The 24368-nt window shown below is 33.8% G+C and overlaps 1 non-coding gene across 1 annotated transcript; it reads left to right on the top strand.

Moving 5' to 3' along the window:
* Positions 1-23771: 23771 nt before the first annotated feature.
* Positions 23772-23878, top strand: LOC140437946 (U6 spliceosomal RNA). The gene has a single exon (XR_011950426.1). It is a non-coding gene; the product is annotated as a U6 spliceosomal RNA (small nuclear RNA).
* Positions 23879-24368: the final 490 nt, after the last annotated feature.

The following is a 24368-nucleotide window of genomic DNA, read 5'->3' as shown; positions in this document are numbered from 1 at the left end:
GTCCTTCAATTCTCCAACACATTCCTAAACCTCCTCTATACATCCAAGCCCAAACATTTACAGAGAACCGTCCGGACTTATCAGTTCATAAAATATAGTTTTCGTTAAACCTATTTCGAGGCGGTCTATAAACCCTAATATGGCGATCATAATGAGACTGGAATACTTTTGCATCAGTAAAAATTACACGGTCCCAAAAATTAACTAGATCATTAGAATGTAATTTAAAGCAAATAGGAGTCTACTTTGTTTATGTTCCTCGCTAAATTTGGCTGTTCTTCTAATTCTCCTTAATGCTGTAGTTATAGAAGCATTAAAGTTTGTACAGTAGACTCCCTCTATAACGAGAACTGAAATGACAGACTAATTACCTCGTTATAAGCGGATCTCGTTATATCCAACAACAATAATACTGTGCATACATATGAATATGTAGTTTTCTAAAACATTAACTTTCTATAGTGAAGCCATTCGGAGCAATATAAGATGCTAATAAATATTGTTTGAATGGCGTTTTTAAAACAAAGTTGTTTACTTTTATTGTCAATGAAATGCATTAAAACAAAAAAGAGTTGTTTACTTTTACTGTCAATGATATACGTTAAAACAAAAAATCTGTATTCTGTAAATATGTATAAAGCGTATAAAGTTATTTTGTCATTTTTGACTGCTTTAAATTGTCCAGTATTCTATCTATCATATTTTCTAAAGATGTGAATCAGTTTTATGCTTCTTCATTTGCGTTTTGTCCTTGGATAAAGTTTCTGACAACCTTTAAAACACGTGTGAATGGTCAACCCAATACAATGACACTTGTGAATCATAAATTTTACATTTCCGACTAAGAATCATAAATTGTAAAGTTTATTGCGGGCGGCCCGCAGTTAAAAAGGATATTTATTTATAGCTACGACCGGGCCAAAACGTAAAAAACACGTTTTTCAATCTTATTTTTTCTCGTTATAAGCAAATTTACCTCGCTATAAAGGGTTATAGTTCAATAGAAATTTCACGGGACATCTAATGTACCTCGTTATAAGCGAAACCTCGTAATAACCGTGTTCGTTATAAAGGGAGTATACTGTATTAACTTTTGCTTGCCTTGCCGTATGGAAGGGATACGCTCTTAAATAATTAGTTAATGTTTCATCTTGTTGGGCTGTAGTAATAACTGGTCTCCCACTCCATCTCCTTCTATCCAAAGTCTGCTCGTTTTCCCATTTTTTTTTAATGTTGTGGATTGTGGTTTTGCTTCTATTTAACTCTTGAGCCAGTTGTCGAATAGACCAACCATCTTCCTTCCCAACACTTCCTAATTATAAATAATTATATCTACAAATTTTTAACCTATATAAGGTCTTAAATATTTACGATCTCATGGTATTTTGCATTTCTTGATCTATTTTACAGACAGTTCTACAGAACTTCTTCTTCTGTCTGAAGGTCAGACGGTGACGGTCGATGGTTAGAATCATAACAATATATATATATATATATATATATATATATATATATATATATATATATATATATATATTGATTTATAGTATCAGCAAACTATAAGAATTATATTCTTATAGTTGTAAGTATTAAAATATTCACTTTGTTTACACATAATAATTAATGATTCTAATAAATTTACAGTTTTCTCCTGAAGAAGTCACAAAATCGTGACGAAATATTGAGACTGAACAAATAGAGTTTTATTTCCTGACCGATTGCTGATACTATAAATCAATATTTAAAACAGTACGGTCGAAAAATAATTTGAAATATATATATATATATATATATATATATATATATATATATATATACAACGATTATATAATTATATATAATTATATTTAAAAGTAATTAAGATACGGTAATGATGGATAAAGATGAGTATTAAATGGGAAAAGAATAATTGGCAAGCTTTCAATTTGTTATGCGTGTCATTACATACTTAATACATGAATAATCATCCCTAATGTGCAAAAATTGTCATCCGGTTCTATTTATTACTTCCAAGAAAGAAAATACCATTTATTATCTCCAATTAACATGGACATAGCTCAGCATTTATACCGATGTAACAAGTTGCATGTAATCGTTTCCAACAAGTGAGTGCAACAAAACTGCAGAGATTTACAAGATGTGGTTCTTAATAGAAATATAACTACTAGCTGAACATTTTATAGTTTAAAAAGAGAATTCGCGTAAATACTTCGCCTTACAGCACGCACTCTATAATAGTTTTAATAAGCTTTTGAACTTGTAATACGTTTTCTTCATTATATTCAGCAGTGTGGAAACATTCCAATTAGTCATCAAATTTCTGCTAGATAAGAACAACGTTTGCTGGCTAGTTTTATTTAAGTTTAAATATATATATGCTAACATCTAATAATACATGGTATTCATAAATCAAAACTAGGGAGAAAATAATGTAGGATATGTTGGAAGAGACTAGCAAAAATAAATTAGCAATTCCGATCACAGTAACTACCACTCTATGAGGTTAACCCACATATTACTGAAAGTTTTTTTTTTAATTTTTTCTTTACTTAAAGGAAATATAAGGGAATGTGTCTTATTTAACGACAAAAAATACTAAAATAATAATTTTTGCATTAGATGTCAAAATATGTCATGCTCTTTTAAAAGGACAGCAGTAAGAAGCAGTATATATTAAAAAAAAACTTTATTAATAGAAAAATAATTACAAAGTATAGAAATCCTAAAAATATTTTTTTTTTTTTTAATTTTTTTTTTTATTAGAAATAGATGTCGCATCCACCAAAAGGTTATTAGCGACGGAACAAAATATAAATAACAAAGTTAAACACCTACAGATTCTACAAAATGTTTATGGATCTAAGATAATTCACTATATTGTCACAGGAACAGTTTTGACCTAAAGCCTGTGGTAGAGCGAGTGGATCTTGTAGCGCTGTCTTTCTTGGTCATATTTACTACAAATTTTTTAAAAAGTGTTCGACTGTTAATCGGACGTTACACTGATCACATATAGGTGGATTTTTCTTTGTGAAAAGGTAGGAGTGCGTTAATCTGGTATGTCCTAGACGTAAACGCGCAACCGCAATTTGTTCTCGTCTATTGCGCGACGATGGAAATCACTGAGACACATTATTTTTGATTTTATTTAAATTGGAATTAGTTTGAGACCACTATTTCGCCACAAACACAACACTTTTTAAAATAAGCTTTTAAGTCACTGGAAACACACTTGTCTATCGGCTCCGTCAAATCACTTAAAATTGCCTCTCGTGCAATCCTGTCAGCTTCTTCATTTCCTGTTATTCCGACGTGTGAGGGAACCTCACACCTGAGAGTTAGATGATACTGAACGATTGTCTACAGAAGAGTCACTATCTAAGTCAGAAATCTCTTTCCCTAAGTGGTTGTGTAGTTTCTTTTGAAGTTTTGTAAACTTGCTTTTTGTAGATCTATCATTTGCATATTGATAGCTGCTTTGTAGAAGATGGAGTAAACCAGCCATATCAGTTGTAAATTCTTTTACGACGCTAATAGTGTCAGGGGATCCTTGGACATTATCAATCAGTAAGGACAATTGGTGGAAATTTAAAACGAATGGTGGGGTATTATTATCAATGAAATTTTCAAGAGTTTCCCGTGTAGATTGGACTTTAGATGAGCGTGGTTTTTTTGGTTTAGAAAGTTTGGGTTTTGCAAACAGATTTCCTGATGAAATTGCTGAATCTGAAGGAGGCGTGTCGATCTCACCAATACTGCGTTTTATGGAAGAACTTGCGTTTTCGCAATTGCTATTAGAGTTTTCACTTAGATAATGTGGCTTTATTACATTTGGAAGTACTGGAGCAAACTCATTGGTAGTGACAGAAGTCGAGCTTGTAGTTTTATTTGTAAGATTGGTTGAAATGGTTGTTTCAAAAAATTGTGGTGATGTATTAGTTTTATTAGAATTTTCTGCAGTTGTATCTAATGGAAAAGGAGCTGATAGATTGGAAAATATTGCTTCCGAAGTTTGTGAAAACGGTATTGCCGCTGAAGGAGGTTGATTAAAAGTGTTGCTATGAGTAGGAGTATTAGTAGTTTCTTTGTCGTGGAGATTTGTAGGTGTAGGTGATATGCTCGGATTTGATAATGGATAACTTGATGACTGCTGGGTGTTTGGTACCTTGTGTAGTATACTTGTTGAAGCTGTTTGATTTGGTACTTCATTGTTTGACTCAATATGAGTTGATTCCGTTACTGAACTGGTTTTGCATTGGGATGATATGTGTCCTGCATTTTTGCAAATAAAGCAGGTGAGTGTACCTTGTGACAAAAATATGCGGTAAGGTGTTTGGTCGAAATTTATTAGAATAGAATCTGGAATTGGTGATGTTATAGGGCTTATATAAACTTGCCTCCGAAAGCTCAATATGTGACTATATTCGGGAAGAGTCGAGCTAATTTTCAGAAATGTTATTGGGGAAATAAGCTTTAAACCGATATTCTGTAATTCTTCAACTAATACTTGATGAGGAATTGACGGGCAGACTCCAGACAAGACTAGTCTTTCTGCTGGAGAGACAAGTCTTCGTGCTATTACAACTTCGCCGAGTACTTCTATAGAGCCATGTTGTGTCATGAAGTTATCTACTACGGTTTTGTTTGCCAAATACATGCAGATTCTATTATGAGATAATCTAGATGAAAAAATAATATTTTTTGGGTTGATGATTGTACCCAAAGGAATGAAATAATCCTGCAGTTTAGCATTATCGATACAACTAAATACAATTGCTTGGTTCTTACTCGGAAAAGAATGTGAAGCGGCTGAAGCATAACTGTTTGTGATATTCGAACGTTGATTTACTGGACTGGTTAGATCGGAAGGTGTGTTTACATTGTGTGAAGTCATTTTAAGCTGCGGTGGCGAAGGCCTTACTGCGACTCTGGTAAATGAAAAACCAATCGCATGCTACTATAAGCTACTTATAGCAGCTAACCTCACAAAATGATTGTACGGTAGTGTATATTTATTATTTGACGTTTTCTTTTCACAATAATAAAATAATAATTACGTATAGATGACTTACGTAGTAGTATCTAGTAGATAAACACTTTAATTTTAAAAAACTATTTAATAAAACCACTTGTTTTTATTAAAAACTAGGAGTACGATATCAGTATAACTTAACCGTACCTTGCCAGGGCCGGTCTCCCCTAAAAATATTGTTTAGGGTGTAATGCTATTCTACATTTTTCGCACACAAGTTTGTTGTTTAGGGTGTAATGGTATTTTACCTTTTACTTGCAAAGTCCGCAAGAGATTGTTTTTCTTGATAAACAATTAAATGTTTCATACCATCATATCTTGAATGTAAGACCGTGTGGGGTTCCATCTTGTTGGGACGCAATTGGTATTTTTTTTGTAGGTTTCCAGAAGTTTGCAAGCTATTTGCCTTCTAAATTGAAACTGATCAAGGCTTCCTCCATATTTTCTGTTCAATTGCCACGCGTTTTGAATAGCCATGTCAATTCCATGTACTATTAGCGGAAAGTACCATTTTTTCCTCTTATAGAGATCCGGTAAAGACTAATGTTTTGGTCACAGCGGTCTAGGCTACCCATGAAAGAATTGTATTGCTTTATCATATTTGGTTAAAAAACAAAAATGTGTCTCCTCTCCTTATGGGAAAACCGTTTGAATATGTGATGTGGGATCTATTGTAAGGACACTATTGTCGTGTCAGAGACAACCCATAATTCCTGTGTTTTTATCTATTCTGTAATCGTAAATTCCCCTTTCCTTTTTTTTCATAGCTGTTGGAGCGAATAGGGGGCATTTTAGTGTTCTATTGTCCCTTATTATACCTGTACCGAAAAGACCTCTAGTTTTTAACTCATTTAGTAGATGCATGTATGAGAAGAAGTTACCCCAACGAATGGGTTTGTTTCATATACATTGTTTCGTATTGTGCCTTCCAAAATATGGTACCATAGCTTTATCTAGGCTATGTTCTTGTTCAAAAGGAGCGTGACTTAAAATAATTTTATTCGATGCTTCGTATAATGGCCGTATTTTAGCAAACTTGTCTATGTTGTCCAAACGATTATTATCACACACATAAAAAATTTTCATTATATGGGAAAATCTATCCCTCGATAGAGCTCCAGCGACTTTTTCATTCTGACTATAACCACGTTTTTTCCAATACATATATCTTTTTGGTAACACCAGGTAGCCACTTAAAATAAGCACACCCACAAAACACCTAATTTCATTATCTGTAACATCACTAGTCAAGTTTTTTTGTGTCGCGTATTTATTGGTATATGTTGTTATCATATTGAATAGGTTGTCGTCACAAAATACCTTGAAGAGCTGTAAATGCGTGCGATTTTGTTTAGGTCCGATTTCTGGTCTCCGGTAAACATCTTTGGGATACTGGTACAGATCACCTATAAGCCATTGTGCAGATCCTAGTTTTTCAAAAATATTTGAAGGTTTTGTTTCTTCTTTGCGTAGTGTGGCAAGAGGTACCTCGTAGTCGGCGGAAAATGATTCTTCTGCATACTGATCTCGATTGTCGAAAATAACCTTCACGTCATATCTCAGCTGGCTTTCTCGTAAATGGTATATCGTTGTGGCATCCTCGTCTCCTGAATCGCAATCTGTTATATTAACATTTGCATTGCTTGGAAGAAAAATAATTATACCATCAGAAGGCGTTGGGATTTCATTGGTCTCAAGTTCTGCAATTAACTCGATCTAATTTTAACGATTTCCTAAAAAATAATCATTCTGTAGTGCTTATTACTACTGTCTTGTTAAAAGAACAAAACAAAAATGGCCCTACATAAGAAAGTAACAATAAACTCAAAGCAATATTTCCACTATAACTGCCATACCATGTAACAACAGCTATTTTTGTACCATCAATTGTGGCGACTTTCTCTACCATAGCTCCTCGGCCGTTATTTTTTAATTTAGCCTCTTTTGGCATATTACTGTTTAGCACTCTTGTTTTTTTTAACTGTTCCTAGTGGTAACATACCCTGTTTCGTTAGATAAATTTGCAATGGGACGCTGTTGAACCACTTATCGAAGAATATTTTGTGATTTATAAGTCTTGGTACTGTTTGTGTTAGCCGAAGAACCACGTTTGAACTTATCCTAAATCAGGAAAACCATCGGGTACAACATTAGCTTGGCTTCCTACAAAAATTTTATAATCGTAGGAAAATTCGCTAACACCACTAAGAACCAACGCCATACATCCCCATTCGTGGGGTTTGTGCGGATTATATTGTTTTATAGATGAACGCGCCTTTGTTGGAATTATCTGCTCATCTATGGCTAAAAATTCCTCTTTCATAACTATAAGTAACTGATTCCTTAGTTTATTTAGTAGCGGTCGGATTTTAAAAAGTTCATCGGCAGCAATAGCATCGTTATTGTTCACAAAATGTTAAAGACATTTTATTTCTTTCCATCTGTTGCATGACATAACATCTGAGATCAATCGATGATTCAGGCTAGAGTTTCAATAACTTTTAGCGTTTGGCAATGGCGTAACTCTGGGGTTAATATAATAGGGGAAATATCATCTGATAGCCCTTCGTCTTCACTACCATCTGGTATGTCCACTACCACAAAAAACGCATATTGTGCCATATATGAAAAAAGTTTTGTACGACAGTGCATATTGTGGCATATATGGCATACTTAAGCATATTTTTGATAAAAAAATACCAAAATTTTAAGAAATACGTAAAAACACTTACAGAAATTCTTTCTTGGAGGTCTATCCTTGATGTCGCTATTTATGTGTACAAGAATATTCAGTAGAAACTTCGATGATTGAATATTAAATTGCACAATTCTTAAGAACATCTGTCAGACCGCGGCCATTTGCAAATTTTCATAAAAGTTCACTTTGCTGCATTGAGATGGCGCTTTATTACCGGCTATACGAAATATGTGCTCTATATGGACATGTCATGCATAAATACTAAAATAAGATTCGATCTCTAACGGTTAGGTATAAAAGTAAGTATTGTGCCATATATGACTCACTATGCGCTAAGGGGTTAATATAAGTAACTTTTTAAATGTAACAATGTTTAACTTACGTCAAAATTTAAAAAGTTCTAGTTCTATGAGGGATTTCATTGTTCAAAAAGCGGAAGACATTTTTTCCTAAAATCTAAAACCTTTAAAAGTTTCCAAAAGAGTTACAGCACATTACAACACACCACAAAACAATGTAGTTTACAAAATAATGTAGTTTACATTAACATTTAACAGAAAGTAGTAGTTTACAAAACACATTGTAACATAAAGAGAAAATAATAAAAACTTATAATATAACATTTATATTTTGTTGAGCAGTTGACTTTTCTCGAGGAATTTGATAACCTTGTTGATTTGGTCTGTGCTGTTTAGGACCTCTTTGATGTTAGTACTGATTTCGAGCTGTTGGCGTATTTTGGCATAAAAAGGGCATTCGATAAGTATATGCCTGATTCGGAGAGTCGTATTGCAGTGCTGACATTTTGGTTGTGGAGATGATGTCATCAAGTAGCCATGAGTTAGACGGGTATGTCCTATACGCAATCTCCGTATGATTGCCATATTTTTTCGAGATAAACTGGGATAGGTAAGAAGGTTCACTGAGGGTTTAATTTCATGCAGCGCTGAAGTAACATTATTCCAGTGAATCTGCCAGGTGGATAGATTCAGCTTCTTCAGTCTAGCTTTGAGATCGTTGCAAATTTGTATATTCATAATGGTGTCCGTGGATGATGCGGCTTTTTTGGCAAGGCAATCAGCTTTTTTGTTACCACTAATACCAACATGGGATGGTACCCATATCAGAGTGATAGTAGTATTTTGGTTTATAAGAAGCTGATATGTGTCATGAATTTCTTGGACGATAGGATGGTTGGTGGATATAGCATTAATGGAGTGTATAGAGGAAAGTGAATCAGAGCATATGGCTGTGTGTGTATTTGGATATTGTTGGGCATATTTGAAAGCATGTGAGATAGCTAGTAGTTCACCAGTGTGGATGCTACACCAAGGAGAAATTTTAGATAGATTGATAGGCTGTTGTACAGTGGTTACAGAATATCCAACACCACTTTCAGTCTTTGACGCGTCAGTGTAAAGAACTATGTTATATTTATTTTTGTTTATAAGTTCTAGAAAGAGAATTCTTAATGTACTTATACTGGTATTTTCTTTGTTAAACTTGGTGAGGGAAATATCATGATGTGGGAGTATGTTGGTCCAATAGGGATTATTGGAAAAAGGTAGAGTTCTGGTTTCAGACAAATTTATATCTTTTAGTAACGGTTGTAGAAGACTAGGAATAGGATTTATAATTAAGTTACATGAGGGGTTGTTATGGGGATGGTGTGATGATGTAATTAAATTATATACTGGATTGGACGGATTGGAAGAAATTGCAGCAGCATAGGAGAGAAGAAGATTTTCTCGCCTAAGCCACAGAGGAGGTTCATGAGCTTCACAGTAAAGACTTTCTGCCGGACTAGAACGGAATGCTCCAAGACACAGACGAATAGCTGTGTTGTGTACTGTATTTAGTGAATTTAAGATTGATTTAGTACCAGACATATAGACAAAACATCCATAGTCTAGCTTGGAGCGGATAAGTGATCTGTAAACTTTCAGTAACGTGGTTTCTTCCGCGCCCCAATGATAATGTGAGAGTGTTTTGATTATATTTAACCTTTTTAGGCAAACTCCTTTAAGTTCCTGTATATGTTGTTTCCAGGTTAATCTTGAATCAAATATCAGCCCTAATATTTTGCAATTATCAACAACCGGTAATTTGAAGTTGTTGATAATGATTTCAGGATCAAAAGAACTCATTCTTCTGCTAAATTTAATTACTTTGGATTTAGAGTGGGAGAGAGTAAGTCCTAGAGATGCTACTTTGTTTTGTAGGTCATTTACTCCTAATTGTAGAATTTTACTAGTAGTTGCGTTAGATTTACCATGACAGTACATTATTAGGTCATCGGCATATAATACGCATTTGATTGATGGAGCTATATTTTCACTTAACTTGCTAATCGAAAGAATGAATAAGGATGTGCTTAAAACTGAACCTTGAGGAACTCCATCATGTTGGATGTGTGGAGAAGAAAGAAAGTTATTGGCAGAAACCCTGAACGATCTAGATGTTAGGAAGTTTTTGATAAATGCGTATATGTTGCCAGTAAGGTTACATTCAAAAAGTTTGTCAAGAATTGCATTTCTAGAGATGGTATCAAATGCGCCTTCTATATCAAAGATAGTTGCTATCAAATCTTGCTTGCAATTTATTGCGTTGGAGATATGGGTTTGGAGTATTACCAGATTATCTCTTGTCGAGCGCTGTCTTTGGTAGCCAGATTGTTCCTTTGGAATAATCTTGTGTTTTTCAAAATACCATAAAAGACGTTTGTTGATCATTTTTTCCATTAGCTTACACATAGTGCATGTGAGAGAGATGGGCCTGTAAGATTGTGGAAAGATAGTTGGCTTATTTGGCTTGAGTATTGGTATAACAATAGATTTGCTCCACTGAGATGGAAATTTATGGGAACTCCAGATTATATTGTATAAATTAAGGAGTTTATTAAGACCATAATTAGACAAGTGCTTTAGGAATGCATAAGGAATATCATCGGGCCCAGCTGCAGTGTTTCTACTATTAGCTAAGGCAGATATTAGCTCATGGATAGTGAAAGGAGAATTAAGGGATCTACTATATTCAGATGATATCAGATGATTTCTGTGTGAATATAAGTCATGATGAGATAAAGTAATATTATTGGTTTTATTCCTGAACTTTTCTTCGAAATGTTTGGCAAAAGCGTTAGGAATAAGTTCATGTGAAGTGATCTCTATACCATTTGAAATTAAATGAGTAATTTTATTATTAGTTTTGTGACCTTGAATTTGTCGTATTTTTTTCCAAAGTTTGCTAGGATTGGAGTTTTCATTAATAGATGATACGTAATCTTGCCAGGATGATTTTTTACTTTTTTTAACTACGTGTTTGGCTTTGGCCTTGAACTTTTTGTAATTTATTAGATTTTCAAGGCATCTATTTTTTTGGTACTTATTTAAAGCTTTTTTGGATAGACGAATCGCCTCTTCAAAAGAAGCGTTCCACCAAGGAACTGCTTTATGATTTGGAGAGAATGATGTTTTGCCAATGTGAGTCTTAGCAGCTGAAAGAATAGTGTCTGTATTGACGTTAACAAATAGTCTACATCATTGATTATTAGATGATCATGAGCGAGCAAGAGAGTGTCAACAGCTTTTGAATACTCTAGCCAGTTAGCTTTATTTAGGCGTCAATAGCTTTTGGCAGAGGCAGTCCCGTTACGATTGTTGGAAATTATTATCGGATAATGATTGCTATCAAAGAGATCGTCAGCTGTTTGCCAGGTTAAAAAAGGTGCAGATTTAGGGTCACTAATACTAAGATCTATAGCAGAGAACGATCCAGAGGAAATATTAAAATGAGTATTAGATTCTGTGTTAAGAAGACATGAGTTTGTGCAGTTAATAATATTTTCAACTACTTTTCCCCGTCCAAATGTTGATTGAGAACCCCACATACTGTTATAAAAATATAATTGATATATCTAATCTCTCTCAAAAGAAGCTTCGTGTATAGTGCGAAAGATATAATACATATATGATTAAAAATCATATTTGCTGCCATATTAAATAGTTAACAATTAGCGTTCAAATGATCGTAAGGTATATTTATACGACATAATTGATGCTTTGTAGGTATGATGCACGCACAATAATTACAACGTTCGTATCTAATGACTATTAGTGCTGCAGGACTTTGCTACTAATAACCACAGCTGCTTAAGAAACATGATTGTCGTTGTTTTATCACCTTAAGGTACGTTTATTGTAAAATTTACATTGAAAATCCTCTGGTTGAATACGTACGTGTCGAACTCATTATATAAAAGTACAAATTAAAATTAATTATTCTACAAAATTACCAGAACTCTTTTAAATTTGCCAAATTCTCGTAAATGATTATGTCGAGTATAAACACGACATACCAGAAACTGAGTAGTTACAATCTCACACTGAGCAATCAGTCAACTTCATGGATTCTGTGAAGGCAAATATTCGACTAAAGCTAAGAAAAAGAACAAAGCTTTAAGGAAAATAGACCCATATCCTTTTCATATATGACCTAATAACTAAATGTTCAGAAAAACGAAAATTTATTGAAAACGTTTACCTTCACAACTTTGATTATTAAACCAAAGTACGAGATCAATATGTATGAAAACATTAACAGGCAAATAAAAGCAAAAATAAGAATAGCAAAAAATTAATGGCTTAAGAAGCAACAATGTATCGATCTAGAACATTTAAAACGACAGCACGACGACCGTAATTTACATAAAAAGCTCAAGAAGACTGCTGGAATATACAGAAAACGAAGACCAACTACCATAGTTAATTAGGATAACCAGATAGTGCTGGGTGAAAAGGAGAAAATTGATATATGGGAAAATTATATCCAGGAGCTCTTCCATGACGAAGTCATGGATAATGAGTGAAGTTTATACAGACGACCAGCTGACTGGCCCTTCAATCACCAAAGAGGAGATAGAAAAGGCAATATTAAATTCAAAAAACAATAAGGCACCTGAACCAGATGAAATCCCGTCAGAAATACTCAAATTACTGGATGAAAGGGGAATTTCAGCACTACACAAAATATTTAACTTAATTTATGAAACTGGCTGCTATCCTCAACAGTGGTTACGCTCTACTTTTATTCCCCTGCCCAAGAAAGTCAATGCAAAAAGATGTGAGGATCACAGACTCATTAGCCTGATGAGCCACACTTTAAAAATATTCTTAAAAATACTACATCAAAGATTATACAAAAAATGTGAATGGAACATCAGTGACTCCCAGTTCGGTTTTAGGCAAGGTTTAGGAACACGAGAAGCAATAGTAGCAACACAGGTGCTGGTCCACAATTGTTACGATCAGAAGAAGGATGTGTTCCTATGCTTTTTAGATTACCAAAAAGCGTTTGATCGTGTCCAACACCACAAGTTAATGCAGATCCTCAAGAAAGTTGATATAGACCAAAAAGACATAAGATGCATTGAAAACTTGTATTGGCATCAAACGGCACAGTTAAAAATAGACAATTCTATATCCAAACCCATACATATAAGAAGGGGCGTTCGACAGGGATGTGTGCTTTCCCCTCTTTTATTTAACATTTATTCGGAAGCCATATTTCAAGAGTCTTTGGAGGTTGCAAAGATGGGAATCAAAGTGAATGGAGTATTGATCAACAACATACGATATGCTGATGATGGTGTCTTAATTTGTGACAACATAGTCGATCTTCAACAACTTGTCACTGTAATCGGAGAATACAGTAAGCGAATGGGATTAGAGATTAATACCAAAAAAACCAAATTTATGATCATCTCCAGAAACTTGGATGCACTTGAAAACTCCACCATAACACTGAATACTAAGTCCATTGAAAGAGTGAGTAAATTTAAATACCTGGGATAGTGGCTTTTTGAAAACTGGGCATCGGACAGGGAAGTAAAATCTCGCATTGAGCAAGCTCGACAAGCTTTCGTAAAATTCAAGAAGGTACTGACTTTTTCAGAGTTCGATCTTCAACTGAGACTAAGGTTTACTAAGTGCTACGTGTGGTCAGTGCTGCTATATGGCGTAGAGGGCTGGACACTCAAAACGAGGGATATAAACAGATTAGAAGCTTTCGAAATGTGGCTCTATCGCCGTATCCTAAAAATACCATGGACAGCTAAAATCACAAATATAGATGTCCTTAAAAGAATAAACCAAGAACGCCAACTTTTCGAAACCATCAAGAAAAGGAAAACGGCGTATCTAGGTCACATCATGCGAAATGGAAAATACCAGTTCCTCCAACTTATAATCGAGGGTAAAAATGAAGGCAAGAGAGGAATGGGACGCAAGAAAATGTCCTGGCTCCGAAACATAAGGCAATGGACAGGGATTCGACATACAATCTCTGATACATATTGCAAGAAATAGAGAATTAATGGAAAATGTGATCGCTAACATCCATTAGTGGATTTGCATCTGAAGAAGAAGAAGAAGACGAGATCAACAATACATTAAATTCTATCATTAATAACAAAATATTGAAGTCGTTCGGTCTCTATAAACTTTGAATTGCAGCGTTGTTCGGACAATTAAATGTTCGGACAATTCAAGAAATTACTACTTTAATAATTATGGGGTTACATCGACACTTGCCTTTACAACCAAGCATATATAAGCAGCGATGATGAACGCCATTCAATGAATGAAGAAAACGGTAATAATGGGAGTGGTGAAGCTACTGACGTAAGTTACAATGTAAACACGCATGTTGTAACTTGGAAAATGCCATCAAAAATTTTATACCTAGAAGAAAATTGCATAAGGAAACGAAGGGTGTCAATCTTTTGAAATTTAACGGACAGTGTTCTGAGCTAGATGTGTTTCTAAAATTATTCCCTAGAAGCTTGTTTACACATATTGCTGATAGTACAAATAAACGTATAACTTTATTAAGAAGAAAAAAAAATTTGAAACTTAACTGTGAGGAGACCAACATGTATGAAATTATGATAGTACTTGGCTGCACTCTTGTTATGTCCTATAACAGGGTGTCGAGTTTTCATCATTACTGGTCCAACAATAAATCATTTTCAAATAGTATAATAAAAAATTGCAATCGGTAGAGATCGATGTACTTTCCTACTTTCAAAAATGTATTATACTGACCCAACAAAAACTCAGGATTGTTCTAAAACATAATATTTAGAAGACGTCGTAAACTGTTTAAAAACACGATTTCAAAACGCAAAATCTGAATCTTCTTACCAATCCATGGATGAGACGATGGTAAAATTCAAAGGGCGATCATCTCTCAAACAATATATATCTAACAAACCAATCTAGAGAGGTATCAAATTATGACAACGATGCGATTCCATGACTGGTTACATAAACGACTTTAACATCTACTCCGGTAAGGAAATCACAGCTCTAGAGGGGACTATTGGAGAGAGGGTGGTAGCTACACTATGTCAAACACTTCAATCAAAAGACGTCTATGTTTGTGTATTGATCGTTTTTTTTACCACTGTTGATTACATGACTAATCTTGAGTTTGAATGCGTTGATACATATATAAAGCGCAGAAAGAATACGCCACAATTTATTGATAAGAAGCTATCTAGTGGTGAATCTGATTCATTGGTAAATGATAAAGGCGTAATGGCAGTTAGATGGCGGGACACTAGATTAGATTAGATTAAGAGAGGTGGCCTTTCGGCCTATTCCACTGCGACCTTTTCAGATCTATTGTGGTCCTCTAGTCCTAGATAACATTCTCTAGCCTGACCCTTTTTATAAAGTTTAGTAGCTTCGAGACTGTACCTTCCATGTAGCTATTTGCCGGTGGATTTTCTTCTCCTAATGCAAAAAACCGCACATTTGCCAGACTGTCATACTGACATAAAATATGCTCTGCTGTTTCTTCTTAGAGGTGACAGAATCTGCACAAGTCATCATCTGATAATCCCATCAGCTTCAAGTGCCTATTCAGCTTACAGTGCCCTGTTAGAAGACCTACTATGGCCTTGACTGTTTTCCTGTCTTTGCTTATTAGGTCTGCCGTAAATTTTGGCAAATGTTCTCTAATGAAGTGTTTCGCCTGTCTTTGTCCTGGTAAATTCCTCCACCATTCCAGAGATTTGTGAGCTATCCACTTCCTTGTAGCCGTTCTTGTTACTGGTTTTGCAACTCCACAGAAGGGTTCCGGTCCAATGAATGGCAATGATGAGCCTTGTTTGGCCATTTTATCTGCTTTTTCATTGCCCTTATGACCCTCGTGCCCCGGTACCCAGGCTACCGTAACCTTGCTACGGCCCCCTAGTTTATTTAGGGCACACACGCAATCCCTTACTAGCTTAGAATTGACCTCTACAGAATTGAGTGCTTTAAACGCTGCCTGACTATCTGTGAAGATGGCAACTGAACAGAACGTTCTTTCCTGCCTTTCTATGGCTGGACACTAAAGAAGTTTTCCACAAGGAAACAAAGTTCCTGTATTTGGCTGTATACCATATATTAAAAAATTTTGAATAAAATCCTTTATAAAAAGGTATATAAAAAACCCAGTTGGGCTATGTTGCATTGACAAAACGTTTTCGGAATAAATATTCCATCATCAGTGTCCTAAAATAGTATTTAACCACTTAATTAAAAAGAACATGAAATGATTTAAGTTTTGACTAAGGTTAATGTAAAAGTGTGGTTAATACTTACAAGTTAATACATGGATGTAGCCACTAAATATGTGGGTAAAAACCCTTTAAAAATTATTAAATAACATTTGATTTACATTATGTCTAATTTACAGTTAAGATGTTAAAGTTACCGTTGGATTGGTAACATGGCGACATATGACTCTACATTAGTTGCGAGTCCTGAGACGGTATGTCTACGAGGACTTTGTCAAAGCAACTGATTGAAATGACAATCTTGGCAGGTTAAGACGGAAGTTATGACAGAGCAGTCAGTGTAACTGTATATGTCTATTTAAGACAGAAGCCAACGTTGTTTAAAATTGTGTCAGATTCAAACTACAAAAAAGAACTAAATATACTCAGACAAATAGCAGTCAACAACGGATATGATCACAACATCATCAACAAACTCATCCACAAAAAACGCCTTAAGACCCAGCGGGAGACTGCGTTCCCCAGAGACCTTACCACCAAACCCAACTATGTTTCACTCCCTTTCTACCATGAAAGTCTTTCTGGAGATATTCGAAATCTCATCCAACGTTCGGTTGAAAACACCCATGTTTCTTTCAAAGTACCCAACAACTTAGGACAAAACATTTCTAATTCCAAAGATCCTATCAACTATATGAACCGGAGTGGAGTATATAGACTTAAATGTTCAGATTGCAATGCCACCTACATAGGTAGAACATGCAGATGTCTTTCTTCACGCTCTCTAGAGCACATAAAAAGAGAAAATACTTCCACTTTCTCTCAACATCTTAAAGAACACAACCACACCCTCAATATCCCAGAAGACGTTTCACTTATCCACAATATCTCCCAAAAAAATTTCCTCAAATTAGATTTATACGAAGATCTTGAAATTCTTAAAGAAAAACAAAAAAGCCCAAATTGCGTTAATCGTCATGTTGCATTCAATCGAGATTTTCTCCCTCTCCATCGCCAACTATTCTCCTAACTTACATCCCCAATTTACTTCTACAATTAAATTCCATATTAATTATTAGTTCACCTAATACTCATCTCCCTTAGTTCACTCTAAAAACCTTTCTTCCAATACATCTTACTTTCCATCTATCCCACTCTTTTCTTTTCAACCCAAACTTCATGTCTTAATCACTATAACCAATACTTTCCATGCTTCTATTTCGACACTCCCAAATTCAGATCAGATCATCCATCATCCACCACCCATTCCATATTATTAAATTCTTATTTTACTTCTCTACACAATTCCCTCAGGGTTTGGCTTCGGTTCTCTGGGGACCTCAGCCTTTCGTAGTCTATCCGTTTATCACAATTTTCTCAAAACACCTTAATTTTCATTCTCTTTACTCAAATTTAACAGAGCCACATACAACAATTTCATTTTACTATTATAGTCAATATAGACCAATAGTTCATTCAACTTACCAACTTATAACTTAATCTTTTATCTTCCTATGTACCTAGTGTTGCTTTATAACAGATAGGGCTTTTTCTCAAGTTATAAGTTAAGTACTTTACGACCAATATATTACAAAACCACTTTCAACCATCAAATTTTGTCCATTTCATACTAGTCAACACACAAAATATAACTACTTCACTCAGTTTGTCAACATCCAATCAGATATTCATATTCATGAACTTACAACTCAAGAAGTTTTACATTTTCCAGGTACCAAATGTTGTTTTTTGACATACAGGGCCTAATATAATTGAGTTGTAAGTTAATTTTTTACATGAACTTTATATCATAATAGTTTTATTTCATTCATTGAACAACATCCTCACATATTAAATATATCAATTCCTATATTTTTTCAAGAACCCAACTTTCCACCAGTGTCTAGTTTCCATTTTCCAAGTACCAAATGTTATTAAAACATAAAGGACCTTATATAAGAATCTTTTCATCACACCACTCGAGACTGTATAGTTGGTTGCCTAACTATAATCACATAATTTTCTCACCACAATTTCATTTCACATACATAATTTAAAACAATAACATTGATGGTTGATACTGTTATAATTTTATTTTATTTCAACTTTCACAATTTTAAACAACGTTGGCTTCTGTCTTAAATAGACATATACAGTTACACTGACTGCTCTGTCATAACTTCCGTCTTAACCTGCCAAGATTGTCATTTCAATCAGTTGCTTTGACAAAGTCCTCGTAGACATACCGTCTCAGGACTCGCAACTAATGTAGAGTCATATGTCGCCATGTTACCAATCCAACGGTAACTTTAACATCTTAACTGTAAATTAGACATAATGTAAATCAAATCTTATTTAATAATTTTTAAAGGGTTTTTACCGACATATTTAGTGGCTACATCCATGTATTAACTTGTAAGTATTAACCACACTTTTACATTAACCTTAGTCAAAACTTAAATCATTTCATGTTCTTTTTAATTAAGTGGTTAAATACTATTTTAGGACACTGATGATGGAATATTTATTCCGAAAACGTTTTGTCAATGCAACATAGCCCAACTGGGTTTTTTATATACCTTTTTATAAAGGATTTTATTCAAAAAGAAGTTTTACTTTTATCAAACTGCCAGTCGCCATCTTTATCACAGATTGAAAGAAAACTAAAAACAGGCAAAAATGCACTTTTAATTGCCCTGAACGTATATTATTTTACAATAATTATATGGGAGGCGTTGATCAAAGGATTGCCACCTATAATTTAGACAGAAAATCTACTAAATAGTGGCGTAAAGGTTTATACAAATTGTTAATGGCATATGTAATCAATTCATGGATACTATTTTCGGAAATTCAGAATAAAAGGAATAAAGTTCCTCTTCTTCATTATATAGTACTTGTATTTGAGCAGTTGAAGTTTAGGGAGATTAAAAGCTAAAATTGAAAGAAGAGTCTCTGGTCGTCCAAGTAGGCACACAAAAATGCAAACAATTATGACAAATATTGGAGATCACCTTTCAAAACAAACTAGCAGTAAAAGAAGATGTTTCAGTTGTTCTCAAAGAAGAAGGAAATCCGTGCAAAAACTTTATGTGTTGGATGCAATGTCGCATTGTGCAAAATTATTTTTTTTCATTTATAAGTGGGTTTCAATTATACCTTATTTTTTAATAAAATTTTTTTTTTAATTGCTCTTTTTATCACTGATGGGACCTTAAAAATCATTTGTTTAAATTAATTATTCCGATTAGAAAACTGAATAGTTTCAGTCTCTTACATGTAAAGCTAAATTCAGTGGTGAAAGGGTTAAAAATTCTTATTTTAGTTATTTATGCAATAATTAATCAATAAATTAACAAAACTAACTTACAAATTCTCATTTTAAAGGATTTTCTATACATTTTTAGTACAATTGTCTCACTTTTCCATATAATTCCAGAAAGAATGCCAAAGTCAGAGAAACCGGATGAAACATATAAAGAAGAAGAAGTTCTATATGGATCGTCTAATTTCAAAACCGGCCATCTCCAAAATTTCAGTTATAAGTTATTATAATCACATTTTATTCAAAACATTACCTATACCGTATTATAAAAACATTACCTATACCGTATTATAAAATCATTTCCTAACAAAAACGGCCAGATCTATGTCAAATTAAGCTACAATAATTGTCCTTAATTTCAAAATCGGCCATCTCCAATGCTGCCTTGGGTTCAAACCCGGCCATCTCCAACCGACCAATAGGAAATCCGCAATTGGACAGGTCCCGGCGTATTTTGTGTCAGTTAGCTTTAAACTCTCTGCTCTGCTGTTCCTTATAAACGATTTATGTGTAAACAAGTTTGTTTTTGTCATTTTTTTAAAGTTGTTAATTTTGTTAATTGTGATTTATTGTGAATACTAAGCAATAGGATGGATGACAGTATAGGAAGCACAATCTCCACCGTTTCTTTGGCGAAACGACATTGGCAAGAAAAAAAGGAAAACATTCTGATGAATGGAAAAATGAGAAACTAAAAACATTAAGGTAATCTTATTCACAATGTTGTTAAAAATACCTTTTTCAATGTAGTTAAATACATTTTTTGAACATGCATTTAATTACAATACAAAATACTTTAGCAAAGTATTTAAAAGTAATTAAATACTATCCCAATTTACAATTTTATCCCAGTAGTTTTAATGTTCACAATGCTTTTTTTATATTAAACTAAATTTAATCATCAGAACTTCTCCTACAATATCGGTTGTATAAAATATTGTAATAATACCTAATAAATAAAAGGATGATTATCATAATAATAATCAATCTGCAAAAACTAACAAAAATTAAATAACCATTATCTTAATACTACACAATGGTTATTTAATTTTGGGAAAAACCCATTGGTCTAATACTCATTAAGTAGTACCTTTTATCTACCTACCTACCTACCTTTATTTACCTGCTATAACTGCCAGCTCTACATAGAAATGAAAACAGTGAAAGTATTGGAAATTTTAAAGTCATGAAAAAAATGTATTTTAAAATTTAAATTATTGTGTATTTAAATTTTGGGGAAAAAAGTAATTGAAATACTTTTGAAAATATAAGAAATTAAAAGTATAATCACGTAATTAAATACATCTAAAGTAATTGAAATACATTTTAATTTTAATTAATAAGTTTGACCTTAGTTTACTCTTGTTGCAGGTATTCGAGTAAAGAACTTCCTGAATATCCAAAGTGTAAACACAATACGAAAGCCTATCAGTGTAGATCATTAAAAATGCAAGACATTTTGACGTTCCATGAAAATTTCTACCGTTTCAAGGACAAAATTCAGCAAGATAATTTTATATTAAACCATACTAGTCTAGAGAAACCTAAACGACATCGCCCGAAAATATCTTCCCGTTCAGAAAAGTCTTACACATTTAAATATGTTGTTCGAAGAGTAGATGGTATAAAAGTACCAGTATGTAGAACAGCATATTTAAATATTCTGGTTCTTAAAAAGCATCGTGTCCAAGGGGCAATGAAGCGTTCTTTTAAATGCGGCGGTAGTGGAGCAAAAGAAACAAGGGGAGGCGATCGAAAAAGTTCGAAAAATATTTCCAAAAAAATGGCAGTTATGAAATTTATCGAATCTTTCACAGCCCAAGAACCGCATTACTGTCGCTCAAAAACGTCTGTTAGGCTATATTTACCGTCTGAGCTCAACATCAAGTCCATGTGGAAAATGTACAACAAAGGTGTTGAATTACATCTTAAAGTGAAGCAATCATTTTTCCGCAATATTTTTAACAAACAGTATAACTTGGGATTTGGAACTCCCAGAGTAGACGTCTGCTCCAAATGCTTAGAAATTGGAGAAAAAATTAAAACGGAAAAGGAACCAACTGAACAACAAAATTTAATTACACAACATAGGGTGCACAAGTTAAAGGCTAAGGCATTTTTTCATATGCTGCAGGAGAAAAGAGATGGGTTGCTCACTATATCTTTTGATTCTCAAAAGAATATGAGTCTACCAAAGGTGCCAGACCAAAGAGCCTACTTCAGTCGTCAGTGGAACTTCTACAACTTTACTATTGTAGTAGGCAGCTCACATGATGCTTTAACTAAAAGCAATGTTCATATTTATTATTGGAACGAAACAGATAGGCCCAAAAGTTCCAACGAAATTGCTAGTGCAGTTTTCCACAGATTATGCCAAACAGATTTAAAAAATATTGACACCGTCCGTTTATTCGCTGATGGCTGTGGTGGACAAAATAAAAACACCACTTTGATGGGGATGTTATCAAAATGGCTTGTATCGTTCGCCCCAGAAAATGTTAAAACAGTTCAGGTTATCTTTCCCATTGTAGGTCATTCGTTTATACCACCCGATAGAGTATTCGCTCAAATAGAGAAAAAATTAAGAAAAATTGAAATTATAATAAAACCTGAAGAATATGTAAATTATCTTAAAGACCATGGAACTGTTTGGAATATAAATAATTTGGAAATAAATGATTGGAAGAGTGCCACACTGGAAATTATAAAGCCTCCAGGACAGTGGCACTTTAAATTCAACCCTTCAAAAAGGTTTATTTTACAGAAGACCACAAAACGTAATAATATCACTATTCGGGGTGAGGAGGCTTATCGTGTCGATCTAGGAAGTGACAAATTAGTAGTCAAAAAAGGAAAAACTGTCAATAATTTAGTTCCTCCTCTTTTAACAACTGGTATGGCTCCAAATGCCAAAAAAATCAAGGACGTTTCGGCACTTTTGGAAGCGCACTATGGAGCAAACTGGCGAGAGTTGGAAAATTTAAAGTTCTATGCTACTGTTGAACAATCTACAGGTGAAGCTCCTACAGATGACTTGGTGTGTGAGGAAATAGAAGAAAGAGATATTTATGTCTAATTTAACTGTCTCTTAGTTTTAAACTTTTGTTTGAGTTCCATGTATTTGTATTTTTTGGTGTTTTAAAATAAACTTTAAGAACGTATGCGTTATACTTGTTTAATAATTAGTTAATAAAAATGAAAGAATGGCTGGCTTATCAATATAGGCCAAACATCGGCAGGTAATTTCAAAACCGGCCATATCCATATAGGTTATTTTCAAAACCGGCCAACTCTCTAGCTTAGTTTCAAATCCGGCCATCTCCAACTTTTTTATTAATTTTTACGCATGTGTATACGAAACTCATTATTTTATGATAGTGAAATGCCTTTGTATTATCATCATAAACACAAAATAATATTAACACAAATTTTTTACTCATTAGTTTTTTGACAGCAGTTTTTTGCATTTTTCTCAAAACTTACTTGAGTGGAGATGGCCGGTTTTGAAATTAGACGATTCATATATTTGAGTGCTTCTTCGAAATTAACGAATGCTATAAATAGTGGTATAAAGATTTTTTTTGTTTATAGTATCTGATTTATACAACTAAACTAAAACCAAGATTATAGTAAACTTCTAGGCATTTCCCTGTCTTAATTAAAATAAATATTAGTTCAATGATGATGAAGGATTTCTACCATTTTAATTATATTTTAAGTTAGGTGTACTGGGATATTTGCATCGCAAATATTCACTTCCTTATTATTTAATTACTTGAATATCTCTTAGAAATCTCCAAGCGTTTTGAACGACGAATAAAACATGTAGATGAGGCTATAAGCTATAATTTATTAGCGCTTCACATGAATTTAATAAAATTCTATCACACTATAATTCATCTTTATGTTGTAATGTTGCGTATACGTTAAACTATAGCGCAATAAGTAGACACTATTACTCATGTACGGACATCATTTTACCAACGCGATAAAGAACTAATTTCTTTGTAACACAACTAAGTAACTGATATACCTTTATGTATACGATATAACAAAACCTATTAAATATGAATTTATGTAGATATTACTTGTCAATGTAGCAGTTTTCTGCAAAATATAACAAATAACAGCTTTAAATTAGTATAAAATGGTTCTCGCTTCAGCTGTACATTCACATAAATTGGAATAATAGAGAGAAGATCAGAATGGTCCCTGTACAAAGAGGACACTCAAAATTATGATGCATTTAACATTTTTTAGAACTTTGTATGGTAAAGACAAAAAAAAATTAATTTAAATTAGAAATTTTATAATAATACATGTAACTTTAGTCCGGTTTCTATAGCAGGTACAATCCTGCAGCCTGCTTCGAACATTTCCTCTACCCTATTCCCCGGTTGGGCTAATGTTTACTTAGAAAAGGACTTTATTCAGAAATCATCGTTCATGCGTTGCCACTAATTCATTTGGGATGTTACTATAATATCGTGATCTAACCTGTACCTTGCTCAGGTTTTCACGCAGTCTATAATTATCTATCCCCACCTAACCCCTTAAAATTATATGTGAATGAGGGAGGTCCAGTGGGGTCTGGATATAGTTGCCGTTGATATGCACCCAAATATATTAAAAACAACAAGAGCCAAAATAAAAAGCACTTACACAGTGGTGTGTCCAAACTTAAATGTGGCGACTGATACGACTAAATGATACGGCCTCAATCCTAAACAGATGGGTTGAATTTTTC

This window comes from Diabrotica undecimpunctata, chromosome 3, assembly GCF_040954645.1.
Source record: "Diabrotica undecimpunctata isolate CICGRU chromosome 3, icDiaUnde3, whole genome shotgun sequence".
Lineage (NCBI taxonomy): Eukaryota > Metazoa > Arthropoda > Insecta > Coleoptera > Chrysomelidae > Diabrotica > Diabrotica undecimpunctata.
The sequence above is the reverse complement of the archived record's forward strand: the minus strand, read 5'-3'. Positions and strand labels throughout refer to the sequence as shown.